At 34.2% G+C, this 13,598-nt stretch overlaps 1 protein-coding gene across 5 annotated transcripts in view; it reads right to left on the bottom strand.

Annotated features, from left to right (window-relative positions):
- CSMD3 (CUB and Sushi multiple domains 3) overlaps positions 1–13,598 on the bottom strand; it is a 593,532-nt gene that overhangs the window by 116,364 nt on the left and 463,570 nt on the right. The window lies entirely within an intron of this gene.

The following is a 13,598-nucleotide window of genomic DNA, read 5'->3' as shown; positions in this document are numbered from 1 at the left end:
TATATTTTGCTTTTGTGAAATAAATGAACAACTGATTGAAGGCAACAAACAATTTTTAGAATACATCTATTGAATCACAAAAATCTTTATTTTTAAAGTCATTCTAGTAGATCAACTCAATGCAAGTTTACATAGCCCATTTGAATTAAAGATGTCTTCCCTTTCAATACAATTAATCAGAGGGAAAAAAAAAAAAAGACAAAGAAATTTTTGGGTTAGTTCTGACCCTAGTACCTAGAAAATATTTATATCCAATATAAGCAGTGGAGGGGAAAATTACTTAGGAACTATGCATGTATAAAGGTGGAAGCAGCCAGATATTTTTATGTATTGGAACAACTGAAAATAAATTGAAGCATTTCTTGTTCATTATTCCAATGTGTTCCTACTAGGTTCTGGTTGTCTGTCAAAAGTTCTGCAGTACCTTCATTTAGTAGTTTTAGTTATTGAAGATGAAGCTCTATTCTCCATTTCTTTCAATTAATTATACACCCTTAAAGCTTTAAAAATTGTATATTTAAACTGAATTGTCTTCAAATTGTTGACCTTTCTTTGACTGATTTTTTTTTAAAGGCAGTTCCTTGTTCCTTACTCCTGATCGTATCATATATTTGTTTCAGTTTTAAAAGCCTCTTTTTGAAGGAAAAGACTGAATGTTATATTTATAAAAATTTGAAACAAAAGTTTTTCTGAGACACTTCCAAAGATTCTTGTCCATATTTTAAGAGGAACTATAAGAGAGATGCTGAATTATCTTCATAATGTCTCCTTCAATTTCCAGAAAATTAATCATTGATGTTTTTAATAGTTCTGCTTATTTTCAAAATAATATTTGTCTGGATTCAAGTCTTCTCTTGGTGTTGGTAAAGACAACAAACAAGCTTTTAATCCAGTAATTTTTTCTGTCATTTTTTGACTTTTATCAAATCTTTTTTTCATACTCAGTGAATTTCATTTTGCCATTGAGACAAGAAAAGTTCCTTGTGACTTCCACTGCTATTTCCCATTTTGAATTAAGTTTCAAACTATGTATAGAAAATTCAGGCAAGAGCTGAGGCTCCTGTAACAAGTACACATAACTGTTATCGAGACCTGTATCCTGGGAAAACTGCAAAAATTGACTTGTTAAGCTATATTTGTATTTTAATGGGTTACAAAATAAATAAATAAACTATTTATCCACAATTTTACCATATATTAATAAAATTCTAGGTGTTTTTTATATGTCTTGCAAGTATTTCAATATTGGTTTTGCCTCTAGTTTTGTCCTGAGAACCCTTTGATCTAAAAGTGCAGCACCGAAGAAGGTGAACTAATACATGACCTAAAATCAGCCACTTTGGAATGAGAAAGGTCCAGGTATAATTTCTGACAACTTTTTCTTTTCATTATAATTTATGCATTTCCTAATAAAGTATAAATAAAAATATAAGAACATAACCAAAAGTTTTCCATTAACTTGAGATAAAATATATTTTAAAGAGATTTTAAGTGGCTGAGACATCAAAAGTGGCAAAGAGGAATTACTGCCAGAAAGAGTTTAACATAGAACAGCAGAGAGCTCAAGTAAGGGGTTTTGAGCCCTTTATGAGCGATTTACATGAGTCAAGCTGCTTTCTCAAATTAAGCAGGAATATGCTGCAGCCACTAGGGAAGAAATAATCTAGATCCTTCTCCTTCCTTTTTGTGTGCCAGGATACTTTTTATTTATTAAACTGCAAAATATTGAAAGGTATAGTGACTGATACCTGACTAGTTGACATAATGTCATGAGAAAGGAAATACAGATTATTAGAAAAACACCAGTTCATTATTCCTGTGTTCTCTGGTGCTCATTATTGTCTCCTTCATTTGGTGTTTAAAAAGAATTTTCTTAAAATTAAATAATAACCAACATATTTGTAGCCAGTGCAAACCACCTTTTAAATTAGCAAATGCTGATAAAATATTATGTAAGTATTCAGTATAGTCTGCCTTTGGGAAACAAATAATTGAAAACTATTATCCAGTTCAAATGAAGATCAAATCACTTCAACTGAAGAATTTGGGTGTGATTTTTTTTCTCTAATGATGGATGGATCAGCATTCTCTGAATAATGACTTCATCATCTGCTATCCCCTGTTCACTGAAAATCATCTGTCCAAAGCTGTCCTTTCGACTTTTGACATCTAAAGTTGAGCAAATGATTTCTGAATTTATGCTCATCTTGGCATTCAATGTTTTGTAGCAATACTATTTAAAAATAAAATACAATTTTCCCTGTGTTTTGTGGTTTAATATTTTACTTACACATTTAGTTGTCTTTTATTTTACAAGATAAACAATGCAAGATTGTTAAAAAAACACTTTCTCTTGAAAATTTGATAGTTAATAATTTATGCATTTCTTAAAAAAAATAAACAAAGTACATTTTAAGGGGTTTTTTATACATTTCCATTTGTGTGATTTTTTTAAATTTGAAAATTCCAGGTAAATTCTACTGTTAATACAGCCAATAAGTTAGGACAGTGAGGGAATCCATTAATTCAAATTATGTCAGCACAAGAAAGCTCCCTTTTAAAAAGGCAATAGCTAGATAAGCAGACTTTCCATGCCTCTAAATATTTAGAAGTTTCTATGGCCTTCATCACTGTAACATCTGGACACTTTCAAAGAATTTGGAAAGCATCTAAAAACAGATGGAATTGGCCAAAAATAGTTTGCTAGTTAAAAAATTCATCAAAGAAATTTTAGTTTCATCTTTAGAGTAAGAAATAAATATGTATAGAATTTACATCTGCCTGCTTAAAAATAATACTGGTATAATTTAAATAGTATTAGATTATGAACAGTATCCTCAGTATAATTCCTAGCACAAAATTATAAAATAACTGAGACTAGAAGCCTTTACCAATGGTCTAGTACATTCCTTTTGCAGACAGGATGGCCTGATCGTTCTGGTCCATGTATAATCAGGTTTTGAACTACTATGGGGGTGGACCCAGCATCCTGCCTCCCTTACAGTTTCTACCCCTTGCCTTGCCTTGCCTTGCCTAGACTTGCCTTTCTTTCCCTTGGGTAAACATTTAAAACTCTACTTTAAATCATCTTGATCATCTCTGATATTTGCACAAGGTGACCAGGACTATTTGCTCTATCACCTTTGCAAGTAGAGAGGTGAGATCAACTGTCTCTTAGCTCCCTTAATCCTTCTCCTTGCTTTTCCTGAAGATAGGAATGTTGTTATCTTTTTCCAGCCCTTGGGAACTTCCCTCAGCATCACAACCTGCCAAGGGTAACTGACTCCCATGCACACATCGTGTCCCATGGTTTTGCCCAGTTTGTCTGAGTGCTCCTACTCCTCCTCTAAGTCATCCTTACTCTAGACTTTTCTGCTGGTCTCAGGGTTCCAGGATTGTTCAAGATTGGTTTACTAGTAAAGACTGCAGTTAAAAAGAAATTTATTAATTCATGTTTCTCTGAATTTATTTTTCTTCAGAGACTTCACCCCAGATTCAACTCTACATAGATTTTGACTTTTCTAACCTCATCTTTTCAGTGCCGTTCAAGTGTTTGTATTCCTCCTTGAACATCTGACCTTGCTTCAACCCCTTGAATTTTTCTTTTTTTTTAATGTTCAAGTTTTATCAGCAGCTCCTTGTTCATCTGTGCAGGGTCTTTGCTACCTTTGTTTGATAGCCTGATCATTGGCATGAACCATTACTTTCTTGAAGAAGTGATCCCTGAAAATTAAATTTATTTCCCTGACTTCTCATCTGTCCAGGGCCATGTACAATCAGTGTGTTCCAAAAGAGACCCCTGAATTGCTCACATTTCTGACTGTATTGGGTCTGACTGAGATAGAGTTCATTTTTCTTTAGCAGCCCTCGCAATGTGCTTTGCATTGGTAGCTGGAAAGGTGTTGATAACACAGCAGTGTAAACAAGGGCTGGGAGTGGGCAAGGTCCTGGGGGAGGGCACAGAGCCAGGACACCTGACTCAAATTAGCCAGAGAGATATTACATACTGTGTGATGGCAGCACAGATATAAAAGCTAAGGGAGAGAGGAGGAATGAGGGATATTTTTTATCCTACAATGTTTGCCTTCTGGAGCAAATGCTATGTGTGCTGAGGCCCTGCTTCCTGGGAAGTGTCTTCACCCTGGATTTTCCCTTCTTAGGGATATTTTGTGTGCCTAATGATTTACTGAAATCAGTAAGCTTTAGTGTAAAATCAAGTCACTACAGTCGTAATTCATTTGCCTTTAAAAAAACACCAGAAGGACTAACATGGTTTAAGCATTGCTGTTACAGAAACTGAGATGTGCTATTCATATATGCCCTGCTGGTGAGACTTTAGGCATTTGTTTAAAGGCTGAATCAGCATTTATAATGATAGGTCTTAGTAACTGACAAGGAAATATGAAAATCATATTAACTGTATTAACTATAACAGAACCCAAATTACCTTTACAGTTCTTTTGTCTCCAATCAGAATCTATTTCAGTCTGGCCCTTATTTTCTACAGTAACTTCACTGTTTCTCTAGCACCAAATCAGTTGAAAGAACTGAGCAAAATCTCAACAAACAAAAGACCCAGATAAGTCAACTTATTTGTTAAGAACGAGAATTTAAAATTGTGCTTTAAAATGGTAGTATAGATAATTTCCTCTAATATATTTAAAAGAGGTTTCTTCTAATTGTGAATGAAAAATTAAGGTATTCAGGTGTTTACCACTTGTGGTATAAAAAAAGATCTAGTTTTAGAGCTAGAGGTCTTTCTCAGAATTTGAAGTTACTCTGTAATAGTTAACTTTTCATAGTTTCAAAGAAAATTTTGTAGTCTGTCTAAATAATGTTTCCAAAGGAGTTTTGTTCACAACATGAACAAATAAAATATAAAAATTTTATTTCACAGTGAAAAAAACCCATAAAAATCTGTTTCTCTTTCTGATCCACTGATGATATGCTCTCTTTGCTTACGATTTAGCTTAATATTTTTTTCTTGTGAACTCCTTTAAAGAAATTCCAATACCATATTTAATTTTTTGGGGGAAAAGAAAATAAAAAAGAGGAAGAAGTCCACATTTTTGAGAAACTTCTTTAAAAAACAGAGAAATCTCTCACTAGAGAAATAGTATCTATGGTGATTAAGGATAACAAGTGTTCACTAAGAAAGAAATGCAAATTTCTCATGCATCCTAACTACCTAGTCTGGAAACCCCATTCACTGCGCTAAGTGGTGGTTCATGGTCAGTCAGCCAAATGATAAATGACAATGCAGAAAATCTATGCTTTAAATAAACAGGATTCAGGCATAACTCCAGGAATCAGGAAACTACTGTGTGGTGTTTTCTCTCAATGAAAGAGACTCAGCAAGTCCTTAGGGTTGATCGTGTCAAATGATCAACTGATAGAAAAAACCTTGTGCCATTCTCAGAAGAAAGAGAGGAATTCCTCACAAAATAGACACTTGCATTAAGATTTGACTACCCTAGTATGATGACAAACACCTTCAACCAGTTTTCTTTGCAGAAGTTACAGATTTTTAAAATATTTTAGGAAGAGGAGGAGAGGAAAGAGTGGTGTTTCTCTTGTTTCTTTGGATGTCCCTTTCAAGACATCTCAAACCAGCTATGGAGTAACCTTGAAAAAAAATAAATGCATAAATTAATATCACAATATCTGCATCTAGAAATATTTTAAAGTTAAGGTGCATACATTATTTATATGAAGTAGCTCTGCAAGCCAAGACTTTTGCATAACATCACTTAATCATGGAAATTATATATAATAAACTCAGAGATGATCTGGTACAAAGTCTTATTATGACCCTTTACTGTTTTAATATATGACAAAAGCAGAAAAATTACTTTTACTATAATGTTTAAAAAGTCAGTATACCTTCTGTTGCAATGTATATCTGCCCCTCCTACAGGAATATAGCCTTTCTCTTTAAATGGCTCCTTTCATTTAAGTGTTTAGTTTTGTAACAAACAGGAGATAAGGAAAAAATTATGAATTTTTCCTTTGTATTTAGGATGAATCAGCAATACACTGTGATTCATTGAATTAGAAATACAAATGACAAACTGACTCAGCATTTTAAAAGTAACATATTCATGTAGACACAAACTAAACAGATATTTGCCCCCCTCTGCTGAGAAAAATGTCCAGTAAAGCTGCAAGATAATTTGAGTGTTTGTTGGGCTTTTTGAAGAGAAGCAGTTCAATAATCTCTGAGAAGATTTTTGGAGGAAAAGATTGAAAGATGACACCCTAAAGAGAGGATCTTACAGAACTCATGGATAGGAGTACTGCTCTCAGTAAGGAAACCTAAACTGATTTTGACCAGCTCACATAAAAGAATTAGAAGATTTGATCTTTAGCTGTTCAGTGTAATACTTCAGTTTGACATAGCACTGACTATGTCTGAGCTAGCACTGCTACTGTAATTTCTAAATGAAAATAGTAGCAGAGGTCTCAATTTTAAAAAATGTTTCTCCCCTGACATTTCCAAACATTTGGTTGTCTGCCAGTTACTGCTAATACATTCAGTCTGGTCTGTGTCTGTAACAGTGATCTTTAGTGATATCAATTCCATTTCTCTGTTATGGTTGACACTTCTTATCATATGCTGCAACAGGAAAATTATTAATAGTTTGTGAATACAAAATAGAGTCTCTGCTAATAGTATCATGTTGTGTAAATCCTGATTAATTTCAAAACAACAGAATAAAGCAGTTGTCTAGTGTTCCTGCCCTTGGAAGAGGTAAAAATTAATTCCACCTGTATGAGCCTCTTGGGTGCACTACAGACTAGATGCCAAAATAAGGCTAGAAAGGGGTTTATGTGTAAACCATTGAAAGGGATATTCCTAGTGACATAAGTTAAGGACAGAGAGGTGCTGAGTAACTGGGCAATGAAACTAAATGGACTTGATATATTAATGTTACTAAACATAACCAGATATAAAATAAAGAGAATAATTATTTAACTGAAAAGTTGCTAAAGCTGCCAATAGGTAAAAGGAACCCTCCCTCCCTCCCTCCCTCCCTCCCACACACACACACACACACACACACAGACATATATATATATATATATATCCACATTTTCTATAGCAACTGAACTGTAGATAAGCTATAGAAACTTAACACTAGTTTCCCAGTGTAAAGAGGCATGACCATACAAGACAAACCTACAAAAGTCCTATTTCAACATCATATGTATAGCATAAATTTACTGTCATTAGCAAATTATTATGAGTGATTAACATAAAATTCATGAAGGTTTTCCAAACCACACAAAGATGTGCCAGTTAACTGTATTTGAATAAGGTGAATTAATTGGAATATATACTAGTTCTTCCCAATGTTTGTGACTTACACTACTCTCTAGTCCTTAATCTCTGTGGAGACTCTCCCTAAAGTCTGTGGAAAAAGCCTTTACTGAATTATCTGCTTTTCATCAAGAATTATTGGTGTTCCTTTCGTAGTCTCAGCTGGAGATGGCAAATGTAATCCTACATTTCCTGGCATGATATCCAGATTATTAGGGAGGAAAAGGCAGAATAAATGAGTCTCTCTGCAAACAAGGAAGAGGTAAAGAGGGACAGGAAAGAGTTCTGGTTCTTAAAGCTCACATGTGCCCTTTTCCTCCACAGATGAAGGTGAAGAAAATAGCTGTTCCATTCTGTGATCTCAAAAACCTGAGCCCACAGATCTAGACTGAGCTGCAAGTCATCCTCTGCTGTTCTTCCTTTGTTTCAATTCTACAAAGGAAATGTGGAACAGAAACATGATTTGTCCTCTCTCCTCTTATAGTATTCCTGCATTCTCAGACTCGGAGAGGAAGAAGGAGATGGGATCTGCTGATTTCTCATGTTTGAGAAAAGGAAATATGTATCTGAATGTATAAAAAGATAATAAGAAGAAATTTGGAGACAGAAGATGGTGCAGTTATTAACACTAGAAGCTCAGCTTGAGGAGTGATGTTAAACTGTACAGAAAAAACCTTACATGCATATTTCCCCACAAATAAGCACAATTCCACATAAAATATGAGATTTAAGACTTTTTCTGGAGCTGGAAGAGGACTGAACTCTCCTAATTAACACATTTCCTGCTTTCTTCTGAAATCAGCAGAGCTTATTACACTAAATAAACTATCATTGTCCTCTGGCTTCAAACCTCTGCCTCCCTCTCTTCTTCCATTCTGCAACTCTCATCCCTCTCTCCTGGCCTGAATCATGCATACATGTAAAGCTCTTTCAGGATCTGCAACAACACAACAGTAGAGGGAAAACAGTTGAAACAACTTTTTTTTTAAATTTATTGCTAGTTATATAATGTTATTTTATATTATTAAAGTATATTACTTGCAATAATTTTTAAATTCCTATTATGTACATCTGCTATCACTGAAACCTGAAGGAAGCATCAAACCAAACAAACTTGCTTCTCTCTACATTGATTTGTTTTGATTTTATTCAACTGAAATTCAAACACCTATTATTATAATTTGTTTAAAAAGGTAACATAGATTTATTTATCCCTGTGGACAAAAAAAAATGTATTTTATTATTTTAACTCCTTTAATACTCTTCAGATTTATTATTTTATTTCTGAGATGTTGAATTTATCTCATTTTGCCTTACACACCTAAAAAAAAAAGATGTTTTTTTTCTCCCTTATTATTCAGTATATTTGCTGAGTGGGAGGAAACGTAACACCACATTTAAAAAGAAAAAGGCCTCTGTTCCTGTGTGTCCTGGTTTCAGCCAGGACAGGGTTACATTTTGCAGTAGCCAGGAGGGGCATGGCCAGGACAGGAGGTTTTTCTTTACCACCTCATGTGATTGTCAGGGGATGGGGGAAGGAAGGCTCTTTGAGAAGAAGTGGTTCCTTCAGATCCTGCAAGCCTGGCAGGGAGAGCCATCTGGTACTGTCTGTTATCATCTGGCTTCTTTTCCATGTGAATTCTTCCTTTTCTTAGGCCCTCTGTCATTAATGCTGTTTCTGTTACTGATCTTATTCTTATCTCATTGCTGTTTACAGTAAATTGTTCTTATCTCAAACCATGATCTTTTGAGCCTACAGTTCTTATCTCCAGCCACCCACAAGAGGGAAGGGGGATGGGTAGCAAGTGGCCAAATGGTTTTAGTGAGAGCACTAAATTGGAGTCAATTTCCCAAATCACAGAAACCGCAAAACTTGCTTGACCTAGTATTTTCTTTTATTTTTTTTTTTGAAAAAATGTCATTCTCAATGTCTTGCATGAAAAATATACCTCTCATATGTTGCCAGTGTCATTTCTATACTAGGGAAAGAAGATCGAAGTGATAATGCAGTTGAAGTAAAACAGTTTGACAAAAAAAATACAGCTGGCCCTAGGCAGTAATTATATTTTATTTAATAGACTGAGACTGAGTTAACAGACCTGGAGCACTGACTAGAGTGAGAATTAGAAATTTAATTTGAATAAAAGCTGCATAGAGAAAGCCTACTAATAAATAAGGCAATATATTGTTTGATATAAAAGTACACTAGTTTCAAAGCATCCTACTGAAATGCTTCAATGAAGGTGTGTAGACATTTTCCCACATTATGTCAGTCCTATATATAGTCTTTCTAAAAAACTAAAGTAGGTCTTTGGTCACTAGTAATGTTTTTTAATTAGGTATTTTTGTAGTATATAAAACAACACATTTTAAATCTATGATAATGCCTAACAGATCCATCAGTGATTAATGCTATAAACCTAAATCAAAGCAGAAGAATGAGAGAAGTATGTTTCACATCTACTTTGCGCAGGCTGTGTTTTCTGAGATTATTTTACCAAGGCAGTAGTCAATGCTGCAGACCTAGCTGCTGATTTGAAATAAACTGCTTTGTACAGTTTAAACTTGTGACTTCAAATCTACTCTGAGTGGAAGAGCAAGGGAGACAAAATTATGTGTTCACTTCTCTGAAAGTACATCTGTGAGTAATACAGTAGTGAAAAAAAAAAAAAGTATAATTAATGACATTATTTTTCTTCTTCTAAATAAAATACTGTTATGATGTGCAAGTACTCAGGATTCTCTGAAAGGAACAAGGCAATTAGATGGAATGCTTTTCCCTTAGGCCCAGCAATTGGAACCCAAAGAGTTTTTTACTTGAGTCTCTTACAAAATAGTGTGTGAACAGGAAAAGAATCCAAGACTGTAGAGCTAACAACTACTGACATGTACTTTATTGTGAAGAAGGTACTACTCAGATAATAACATTCTGAGACCAGCTGTGCACGTTGCATGATCCATCACTTCATTGGACAATTTTATTGAGAAAAATGAGTGGAAGAGTTTAGACTGCAGACAGTAAGTTGGAGGCCATCGCTCTGTTGCTACAAAATTTTTCTGAACCACAGAAATGTGAAGATCTTGGTAATCTTGAACATTGTGTTCTTACACAATTGCTTCCATGCTTTGAAAAAGCAAACCACAATCACACTTTCATAGCATCTGACTGTCTAAGTAAGATCTTCTGAAAAGAAAAAACTGGTAAGGGTAAAACATCTGAATTTTGTTTATTGCTAATTTTTCTATTACAGTCTCTGAACTGAAGGAGAAAGCAAACACCTGCAATTTTTTGTTGCTTTTCTGTAGATCTTAACAGTAGCCTGTATATAACAGAAGGGATACCCAAAGAGACAAAAGATCTAGAAAAATTGGTTTTGTTGATGACTTTTGTGATGGCAATAACAAAATCATTAATGAAACTATTATCTATATAAACACAAATTACATGAAGTTCAAACTAATTGTATCTTTCAAAACCCCTCATTATAGTTTTGGGCAGAAGTGACTTTTTAATATACGAAAATGATAAAAAAAATGTAGCAAGGGACCATGAAATGGGCTAATGAGGTATTTAAGTAAGGTGCCCAAATTTGTAGGCTGGTTTTCCTTTGATAAATTTGTTTTTAAGTCTCTCTCTAATACTTAGGGAGACTAACCTCTCAAGTAATATACATGGTAGAAGGAATAAACAATTTAAACTCTGGAGTAACAATAGTAATAATAAGAAGAATACAATAATAGAACACTATTATGCCAAAATAAAAAAGAACTTTATTAAGATAGGAGATTTAATTCAAACCATACTTTTAATTATGTAATAAGGGTTCTAAATTAATGGCAAAGTCACTTTGAAAAAGCTCTGTTTCTTCAGTCACCTCTCAGCTAATTTAGAGCTACTAATTAAAAGTACAACAGCTTTCTACATAAAATAATTATCTTTTATCATCCTACTAGTAAATGTTAATTTTTAGATCAGATGATTAATCTCTTCATTCATCTGAAACAAATTATCATTTCAGTTTACTGAATCATATGGATGAAATTGATATTTGAGTAATTATTTTTCTTTTCATTTGTAAGCAAACCCGAAAGAACTCCCAGTGGAATACAAAAAAAAACCAAAAAAACAAAAAAAACCAAAACCAAAAAGCAAACAAACAAAAAACCTAAAAAACCAAACCAAACCAAACCAAAAAAAGCAAGAATACATTGAGATAATCCTTCATAGTCAAAGTCATCAAAAATTATATAAAGAAAACCTGTGAAAGGAAAAAGTTAAAATGTTCCATCCATTTGATGGCAGTAAATACAAGAAACAGGACTTCATCAGTACGATTCTTATAGTAAATAGAACCACTCATCAGTCGCCAGTCTGGCAACAGATGTGTTGCCAGTCTGCCTGAGCCTATAACTGAAATGTGAAGTCAAAATCTAGGGAGGGTTTCAAGACCTAAATGAGAAACTTTTTTGTTTTTGGAGAAAGCAAATCTTGCATAACAATCAGCTTGTCATTGCAGGATCTACAGTCCTATATACAAAATGGGAATGGGAGAAAGGAGTCTGAGAACAGGAGGAACAGATGGCTTGAAGAAACAAAAGTTTGACTTGGTGATTCAATAATAAGAAACGTTACAAAACACAGGTTTTAGAAGCCTATTTCTTATTGTCTATTATTACTTCTAAACTGTGCAAGTGGGTGTTTACCATTACATGTATTTTAAAATGATAGGACTCTCCAGGCCTCAAGTATTGAAGCAAAAAGCAAAGTATTCCATCCAAAGTTACACTTAATACACACACACACTGTTAGAGTGGAACTTGAAGTGTGATACTCACAACTAGAGAACCACATTGCTCTGACATCATCCCAAACATTTACAAGACCTGGACAGATGTGGTACAGGTGCTTTATCAGACCAGTGCTCTTGCATGGTCTCACCCTATGCAAGTAACAAAGTTGATGTTTGCCTTTTTCTTCTCATGCAACTCTTATATAATCAGTTTGAGGTGGGTAAGTCTCATGACCCAAGTGCTGGTTTCAGGGAGGCTTTACCCTTTCACAAAATATAGGTATATGCACATGTATATGTATCCATATATATATATATGTACACACCACTTTTTCCTACTCTTCCCATTCCTTCTTTTGCTATTCATCCCTTGTAATCATCAAACTATATGGTTCTCCTCCAGTTTCCTGCCTTATTGACATGCCCCAGGTTCTACCTCTCAGAAACAATAGGGCCGCCATCCTTCAGTTGTTTCCATGATGATCTCCAAAACCAGAAATTCAACACTTTCACTAAGTAACAACTCAAAGTAATTTTGTCTCACCAAATAGCCATATTTTTACAGTCTTTCAATGACTTCCCAAAATGCAATTAACGTTATAAACTTCTATAAAGAGATGGGATCACTTTTTGCCTCAAAATATGTGCAACTGCCTACTTCCAAATTTGTTTATTTCCCTCTTTGAGAATTTATTCACATTATCTTGAAATTTACTCATGTTATCAGAGCAGATGCAATTCATCTCTATCTAAAATTCAACTAGAAAATTTCCTACAAAATTACTATAAATAAACAACTGGATACAAACAGCAAGTGGCAAACACCCCCCTCCCCTTTTTTCAGTAAAACAGATTGTTCAGAGATTCTCTTTCTAAGCAAGTGGAATAATCAGCCAGTTCTGCAGTCAGGAATATATACTGAAGAAATGCAAAGCAAAATATAGTGGGGACTGCAAAGACCTTTTTATTTGTTTTCTAAATCAAAGAAATTAAATAGAAATCACTGAGAGCAATCCAGTATCTTTGAAATTTGCATCTGTGTACCCAGTGGTGAATACAAATATTTGAATCAATAAAGGTAATCTTGCTTGAGAGAGAAGTGGTTTGTATCCAAAGGAATATAATGAAGAGGAAAAATAAGAAATATGGATTAAAAGTATGTAAACAGGGCCTAACAGTGAACCATTTTATAAGCAGAAGGTGTTTTGTAAAAGAAATTTTTGCAGTTCCTTGATCCTAGTCTGATCCTAATGAGCTCCTTCCCTGAAATATATCAGAATATTTCAGGGTGGAAACTTGGCCATGGTCACACTAACTTATCATGTATCTCTTTCCAAGTCTCTCTGTCTTTTACTGCCAACAAGTGAAAAATGTATCAGGGAGGAGGCATTTCTGCAGTTGTTCTGTTAGGATGATTTTCCTACTGATTTTTGGAGCTACAAAATAGGAAAATGCAGTGGAGGGGGAGAAACATAGCAAAAAACCCC

The sequence above is a fragment of the Zonotrichia leucophrys genome, chromosome 2 (genome assembly GCF_028769735.1).
Source record: "Zonotrichia leucophrys gambelii isolate GWCS_2022_RI chromosome 2, RI_Zleu_2.0, whole genome shotgun sequence".
Lineage (NCBI taxonomy): Eukaryota > Metazoa > Chordata > Aves > Passeriformes > Passerellidae > Zonotrichia > Zonotrichia leucophrys.
The sequence above is the reverse complement of the archived record's forward strand: the minus strand, read 5'-3'. Positions and strand labels throughout refer to the sequence as shown.